Source organism: Arachis ipaensis, chromosome B6 (genome assembly GCF_059453495.1).
Source record: "Arachis ipaensis isolate K30076 ecotype BB chromosome B6, ASM5945349v1, whole genome shotgun sequence".
Lineage (NCBI taxonomy): Eukaryota > Viridiplantae > Streptophyta > Magnoliopsida > Fabales > Fabaceae > Arachis > Arachis ipaensis.
In genome coordinates, this window is record NC_142441.1 from 29,615,490 (window position 1) to 29,623,862 (window position 8,373).

Sequence of the window (8,373 nt, forward strand, 5' to 3'; positions counted from 1 at the left end):
TGATTAATTTATTAGTTATTAAAATAATAAATTTATGAATAAAATGAACAATGGAGATATTTTCAATTAATAATCATATCAAATCAGATCAAATCATATCTATTGAATAATTCAAATCATGTGAATTAAGAACCAAACTAAAATAAGATGATTTTTTACTTATTCAAATTGAATGTAATAAATATAAATTAATTTTGTTAGATAATCATGATCTCATGATCTTTTATATATATTTTATACAAATTAATTTTGTTACATTTTAACATATATTTTATATGTACGACAAATTTGACTGCTAATTTTGGTATACAAAGAATATGATTATTTTTAACTAAAAATACTATTTAAATATTAAAATTTAGTCATAATGCAAAGCATGAAGTGGATAACGTATGAGAATAGATTTTTTTAATTTTTTTTAACAATCGCTTTCACAAAAGTTTCAACGGAAATTTTTTGCATCTTCACTGAACCGTTCGAGCAGGCCCTCGATACTCATAGTGATAAGGTCCGCCTTATCTCTTACCCGCACGCTCACCTGGAAAAGTAAAGTTTTAGGAAAAATTTGGTAAGAAAGTTCGGGGATCGAATTTAAGAGAGTTCATACACGAAATTTTTCACCCCATTTTTACCGCCCTACAAACATACCCTAAGGAAAATTGCCTTTTGATAGAAAAGCCTTAACTGAAAGAGTAATCCAACAAATTAAAGTCTAGCACAAGCATCTTAGTGTTGTCATGTATTTTTGCATGACTTAAGTATCCAACAATTGGCCAAACTAAACGACCGTTATCTGGCAAGTCCTAAAGCATCCCTTCCTTACTTTCCTCCCTAATGCTAATCAAGGAAACTATTAAATGGTCTGTATATTCTAAAGATATTAAATCTCTGACCATGTTTTTGTGAAGACATAAATTTCTAAGCAAAATTAAGTACTTATAGGGCTTTGACCACTGAAAAAAGAGTGACATAAATCGTTCTATTGACTAATAGAAGTACCCTGTGTTCCAACAACAAAAAAACTATATATAAGTATTTAATTTTGGTTAAAAAATATGTGTCCATGCAATGAATGGTTAGGGACCTTTTTATCCCTTTTATACAAGATTGAACATTTTCTTTGGAGAGCATACTACCGGGACACATTCAATTCACCTCCAAGAACATGCATAATCACTAATTTCAATTTATAATATTTTAAAAGTTGTATATATAAATCTAAAATTAGTGGTGCATGTTCCTGAAGCACAAAATATATGTTCTCAGGGAGCATGCAGTAATTTCTCGCAATTAGAAGGATTAATAGGAGGATCTAGATTTTAATCGTTGTCTCGCTACAATTAGCCAATTTGTAAGGACTTCAGCTAAAATTAGGCTCAACAACAGCATTGGGTAAAAACACAATGAAATGCATATGAAGACACCTTAGTCGGGTTCTGGGAACGTAGCTAGAAGATTGGCCAAGAGTAAAACTTGAATTAGACTAGCAATTTATTTATCACAAAGCGTAAATAAGAAGCACCTGTCCAGTTTCTGCTTCCTGCTCTCCAACAACCAAGATGTAGTTGTACTGTGCTAGCTGAGCCTCTCGCACCTGCAACTTGGCATAACTTTCAATTAAGACATTTATTTGGCTGAGAGATTAGTAATAAAAAAGTCAGAACAAATTAAATAGAAGTAAAAGTTTACTTTTCATTTAATACGATTGGCCTCCGATTAAAAATTCAGAACATATAGATATATTTGCAAGATTAAAGAAGTGTAAACATACCACACAAAGATACCAATAACATTAAATACACCCAGCTTACATATAGATGTATTTGGCTAAGCTTTCAGGTCAATGGGGAAAAATTAATACTAAGTACTAAGAATTGAAAACTTGGTTTCTCAATATGTTGTACACAATAATTTTTATAAAAGGAATTCATGTTGAACACAATAAAACTTAGCTGTAAACATTTCATCGCGCAGTAGATCAAAACAATGTTAGCATTATTGTCATATCAAATGAATGAAACATTGGACTATAGCCAAAGTATCAATTCAGGATGATTTCGTCACCTTCTTTTGAATCTTCCTATCTGTTAAATCAGCATCAACCCTAACCCTTTGCTGTAGATTTCATCTTTCACCTATCAAATTGCAGCACGAGAAAATGTTATCTAATAAATGAACAACTTGTTTTACAAGCCATAAATTACAAGTGTCCCAATAAAAAGTAAGAGAATAATGCAAAGCTAACTAATTGATTCAATTTTAACCATATGCAGAGAAGCTCGCAGTATTTAAGAAAACATGAAGATCATCAATGTTGTAACAGCTTTATATATTACTAACATAGGATGCCACAGAATTATAATTCCCAATAGTGTTATCCCATGATATATCCAGTACACATCATCCCATTCATTTTATGTGATAAATTTACAACAAATAGAACCTAGAAGCAATGTACCTTCTCTGCATAAGCTTGTGATTTCTCCGACACACGGCAAACAATTGCTTGACGAGGACTTAGCCAGAAGGGCCATTTACCCTTGTAGTGCTCTAAGTATGGCAAACATGCGCTCAACAGATCCTAGAATGGCCCTGTGTATCATGACAGGCCTCTCAATCTTGGCTTCATCCTCAGCCGAGTATTCCAACTTAAAACAATTAGGTAGTTGGAAATCAAGCTGCAAGCAAACACAGCAAACTACCAGTTAAGTTATCCAAAGCTTACTCAGGTGAGAATGTAAATCAAGTTACGATATAAACCTGCAAAGTTGCACACTGAAATTTCCTACTCAATGCACCATCCCCTTCATTCAGCTGCAAAGGAATTATTCAGAAATAAGTATAAAGATCATGGTTTACAAGTGAATGACACATTCTATAGTCAAGAAAAATAAAATGTAGCAGGTAAACATGTCATCACAATCATATTCATCAACTTTTATACAATAGGGACTGCTGATTGCCCATTCTGAATCAATTGCAATCAGAATTATAGCCATACCATATGATCAAAGCAACATCATGAACTTAATAATAGAAATTAAAGACTTCTTGAGATCATAAAAATGATGATATAATTACCTGCCAAGGCTTCCCAAATTCATCCAGAGCTTCCTTAAGGGCACTTTCAGCTTTCTCCCATGTTGCTGTTTCTCCTAAGGAATTCTCTGGCCTCTACTCAAGTATTCAACACATGCAGAGGATGATAAATAGACAAATAATAAGATCGATGTTACCATGTGCAGAAAGAACAACAACAGTACAGATTAAAAAAACTTCTTCTCTTGGATGAGAACCAGAAAACAAAGAAAGGAAAACAAAGTTTGTAAAAGGAATTCACATGAGAACCAATGCTGCAAGGAATTTAATCATGAAGCCCAACATAAAGTAACTAGCAAATTGCCAACTTCATTGGTTTTATAAAATCCCATATAACATTCAATTGGAAATTTGGAATCACATCCAGAGACCCAACTATTGACCGGAAAAGTGCAACATAGATAAAGCATCTTTGGCAGGTAGAGAACATGCCATCAAGGTAGAAAAATACATGGGGTTTGAACCTAATGATGTTTCCAATGAAGCTTTAACACTATCAGGAAATATGGAGGTCGTTCATCTGAGATTTTGTATATTTTTAATCTTGATTACATAAAACTTATCAACAAGAAAGAACGAAAGAAGAAGAATCACCATTAAAATTTAAAATTACAATTTTATCTTGCCAGAATTAATGGAGTTCTATAAACCAAACCTACTGGTGTATAGGCAAATGCAGATAAGATACTATCAACAGCCTAAATAGGTTGTTTGAAAACAACAAAAGAGGCATGTAAGCACATTAAGAACAATAAAGAGCATACCGTTGAAAGCTTGAGATCGTATGTGAAACCAAATATTTCATAGACATAATCGATGAACTTCAAGGCTTCTCTAACTTCATCCTTTATCTGTAAATTGAATCATATTGATAATTCCACCCTCAACTCGAAAGAGAAAAATTTCTTGTTCACAAATTTGAAGATCAACTCACCTGAGACTCCCTGCAAAAAATATGTGCATCATCCTGTGCAATATTTTAAGGAAATGCTGTTAACAACATAGGACCTCGAACAGAGAAGAAATCAGAACTAAAAACACTGTAATTGATCTAGATAACTAATTTGCAATGTTACTAGAGCTGCAATTATTTCATAATTGGAAAAATGAACAAAAACCATCAGCTGCCTTGCTGCAATAAATTTTTATGATGTTTTTACAACTATGACTATATGAACATTAATGAGTCCAGGTGTCTGAAGGGAATTTCAAAACCCCTAATAACTGGTTTGTTTCAGAAAGCTAATGTCTCCAACTCAAGGGACCTTACTATGCTTCTGCACTAAATGTAAACTAAAATATAAAATAAAAAACAAAAATAAAAATTGCAACTCAAACATGTACTTCAAATCTCTTGTAAGGAATTTCCATACTTGGAATTTGCAGTGCATATGCCTATAAATTGAAAGGATCTTCTGTGAATCACAAGAATCTATGCCTACCTCGACATTATTTGGAATAGAAAGAAAAGAAAGGCAGCAACTAAACTTTATTTGGAAATAACTAGGTTTAAAATACAAAAATAAATAAAGCAATGTTTTAAAAGAGTGAGTTAAATCCCTTGTATCAACTTTGCATTTAATGTCTCTGTTTGGTTTTAGCAGCTGGGGGAAGAACATACCTGCTGAAATCTCCTAACACGCGTCAATCCACTCAAAGCACCACTAGCCTCATTTCTATGCAAGACCCCAAAATCAGCCATGCGAAGAGGAAGTTCTGCAGAACCATTAAATAATTGTGAGATGAAATTACACTGTTAGGGACTTGGATATTATGAGTGCTCAAAGTCCCACATCGAGTAGTATGGGATGCTTGATGTTATATATAAGGAGAGTGGTTCTTCCCCCTTAACAGCTACCTTTTAAGGTGTGGTTTCCCACTTTCCTTAGATACCTAACAATGGTATCAGAGCATGGTTGTCGGCGCAATGGAGAGGGCTACCTATAGACACCGTTGGGTCAGTGTCGATAGAGTGAAGCCGCCGGCCGGTGTATTTTACAAAGAATTTATGGCAGAGTTTAAAGGTGATCTTCATTTCCGTGATAGATAATCTATATTCTTTTTTATTCGTCGGATTACTGGCAGGCAATATTTTACTATTTCTGTAGCAGTACACATAATTTCAAACATAAAATGAGCATCTAGAATGGCAGGCCATTAGCAGCTATTTGTTGGTTATTCAGTAATATTTCACAAGGTATGGAAACTGATCATTCAATCTGCCACACCTCAGTTTACAGCTGGATATTCTATTCCAAAGAAATTAATAAAATGAAGATCACCTTTAAACTCTTCTGATCAGAATAAGATACGCCATAAACTCTTTGTAAAGTAGCCCGAGCTTTGTTTCCCCCTCCAATATGCTGAAGAAGCCTAGATTTGCAAAACCACCAATAACAAAACTACTTGTGATTAACACATGTCTCCAAATAAATCAAACTTTGTCAAACACATATCCATAAACAAAATTTAAATAAATACCTTCAAACAGGCAATTGCCTTAACAAAGGAAGTATTGGGTATATGTGGTCCACGTCTGTATACTGTGATGGTTTTATCAGCAGGCAAATCATTGATAATTTCAACCTGATGACAATAGCAAGAACATAGCATAAGCAACAGATTGTGATATCATAGGCTACAAAAGAAACAAAATAGGCAATGTGTTGTTCAGATCAATATGCTAATGTGGTGCAAAAGATAACAGAGCTACTACACTGCTATGCTTGCCTTGAACTCATTATCTGAAAACATCTCAAGTGCTTGATCACGTGTTACTTCAATGCGCTCAAAAGGTTGTTTCTCCATCAACCATCATATATATATTAAGGGAACTACAAACTTATCATACTGAGCAATAACACTCAAAAAAATCCAAAAACTTTGCATTAGCAATTTAGCATACTGATAAAAAGGAATAGCCAACTAACAACCAGATGAAGAATTCTCATTCAAAGGGTTGAAATCTAAAATCTTTTGTGAATACCAGACTGGCAGAGTACAAATATTCTCAAAGCCAGCAATTTTGAGATACCATTCAGTACAACTTGCTATTGATTACAAACACACACAGTAACAAGAAACAACTCTATAAATAAGCACACATAAACACACAGAGAAAAGAAGGATGAGAAATACCCCAGCTGCCTTCAACACCCCAGCCTCAATTTGCTTGAAATGATCATCATTCAATCCCAAGTCACCATAAAACGCATCATAATAGAAACCCTGCAACAACATCCACATTCTCATCTATACTATTTATCTTGCAACAAAATAATAAAACAAGAGAAATATCTATCCTCCTAAGTATGCATCTACTTACTAAAGATGATTGCTGTTTAAGATTTCAAGGCATTGGAAGTATCTACCTTTTTTACTTTATTTAGTATGCAGGAACATGTTTCCGAGTTTTTTGACGATGCTATATGCCTATATCATTACTCAGTGTAACAACACAAACAGCATGATTGGCAATAATGAAATTTCTCTCGAGAAAACTACATATTTTGAATCTTAAACCAAGTTTATCCAAGTAGAAAGAAACAATTCACCTCTCCTCTTGTAGTACAAGGCCCAATGCGGAGCTTGCATCCGTACTCCATCTCAAGCGACTGCAAAGAGAAAACCATCGTCATTTTCACCATCAACTCCAAAATCAAACAGAATAATAAAGAAATAAAATCGAAAAACGTTCCGAATTGAAGAAAACGGTTAGTACCTGGCTAAGAATGTGAGCACTAGAGTGCCAGAAAGTGTCGCGGCCTTCGTCGTCTTCGAACTTGTAGATCCTGAGTTCGCAATCCTGCTCGAGAGGCCTGGCCATGTCCCATAGCACGCCATTGACCCTCGCGATGAGTGCGTTGTTGGCGAGGTTCTTCGAAATCTCTTTCGCCACATCGAACGGCGCCGTTTGCCACTTGGCGGCGTCCTTGACCGTGCCGTCGAGAAGTGTGACCTTGATTGGATCCGGCGACAGTGAGAGGCGCTGGGTTTTCTGCTCAGCCTGGATGGACTCGAACATCTTGATACGCTTCGGAATGGCGGCGTTCAGATACTCATCGTCCTTGGGGTGGGGCACCATGGCGGTTATGGTAGAGTAAAAGAAACGGTTACGGCGGAGATTGTGGAGGGGAGAGAGTGGGGAAGAGGAGCTAGTAGCGTAGCGGCGGAGCTGGATTAGAGAGGGGGTTTATGGATTTTATTTTTTATTTTTTATTTTTTATTTAATTTTTTCATTTTTATTTTTCAATACCTGCAGTCAGAAACTCAGAACTCTTGTTAGTGAGGTTTAGGGTTTTTTTTTTTTTTGTTGACTAGTTTAGGGTTTTTATTTATGTTTACCAAATTTACAACGGAGACTTTATATTATAAATATTATATTATGTGTATGAAATTATATTTTTATTATTTTAAATATTATAATAATAATTGTGTGTATATTTTTAGTTCTTATTGATATGTATTAGATAGTTCTAATTTTAAATTTTGAATATATCTAAATCAATTTGGATTGGTTTAGTGATCAACTTAGTCGTCCGCTTAAGTAAGTATTGAGAGTTCGAATTCCGTCTCGTATGTATAACAACTCATTACCGGCCAATTGTAAATTCTTAAATGAAATTCAAATTCATGACGGATTAGTCCTTAACTTGTTGAGTATCGTGGGAAGCAAAAAAAAAAATAATATCTATACCTAAATTTTATTATATTTTTTCCCCATTACTAAATTTTTCTGGGTCCGTCACTGACTCACTGTTCACAGCTCATGTCATCATCGCTGCTCATCCCGTTACTGTCGTTGTTGAGCCCGTCGCCACCTTTCTCCTGACGGACTCATCATTTAGTCGTCATCGCTATGAGCCCGGACGTTGCCGTTGCAGTTTCATCTGAGTCTGCATGAGATCATTTTTGTATGTAATTTCTGAATTTTCTCATCCAAATTTGATCTATGTGGTTGAGTATTTTAGTATGGGATTATTGTGGTTTTGTTGCGACACTAATGTGATAAAAGTTTCGGTAATTTCATAACTAATATATGAGATAGACCAGATTATTAAAGTAATAAGAGAAATAACATTCAGATTTGCGCGTAAAATTTATAAGAGGTGATTATCTCAGAAAAATATATATTTATAACTGAAGTAGAAGATTGTTAGGAAATTATTATTTCTTAATATATTTATGAACAATACATATATTAATTATAATCGCAAATTAAGTAATTTCACATTAAAGAATAATTTTAGTAGTATAAATAATAAAATTAAATTA

At 34.3% G+C, this 8,373-nt stretch overlaps 1 pseudogene across 1 annotated transcript; it reads right to left on the reverse strand.

Moving 5' to 3' along the window:
• Window positions 1-324: 324 nt before the first annotated feature.
• On the reverse strand, window positions 325-7,417 carry LOC107648721 (threonine--tRNA ligase, mitochondrial 1-like; annotated as a pseudogene). Its single transcript, XR_015885914.1, has 16 exons — window positions 6,821-7,417; window positions 6,654-6,713; window positions 6,238-6,327; window positions 5,581-5,685; window positions 5,412-5,472; window positions 5,338-5,348; window positions 4,958-5,036; window positions 4,721-4,815; window positions 4,034-4,066; window positions 3,864-3,950; window positions 3,082-3,174; window positions 2,761-2,814; window positions 2,459-2,678; window positions 2,065-2,135; window positions 1,523-1,594; window positions 325-538 (listed from the first exon to the last, which is right to left on the reverse strand). The product of XR_015885914.1 is annotated as a threonine--tRNA ligase, mitochondrial 1-like (transcript).
• Window positions 7,418-8,373: the final 956 nt, after the last annotated feature.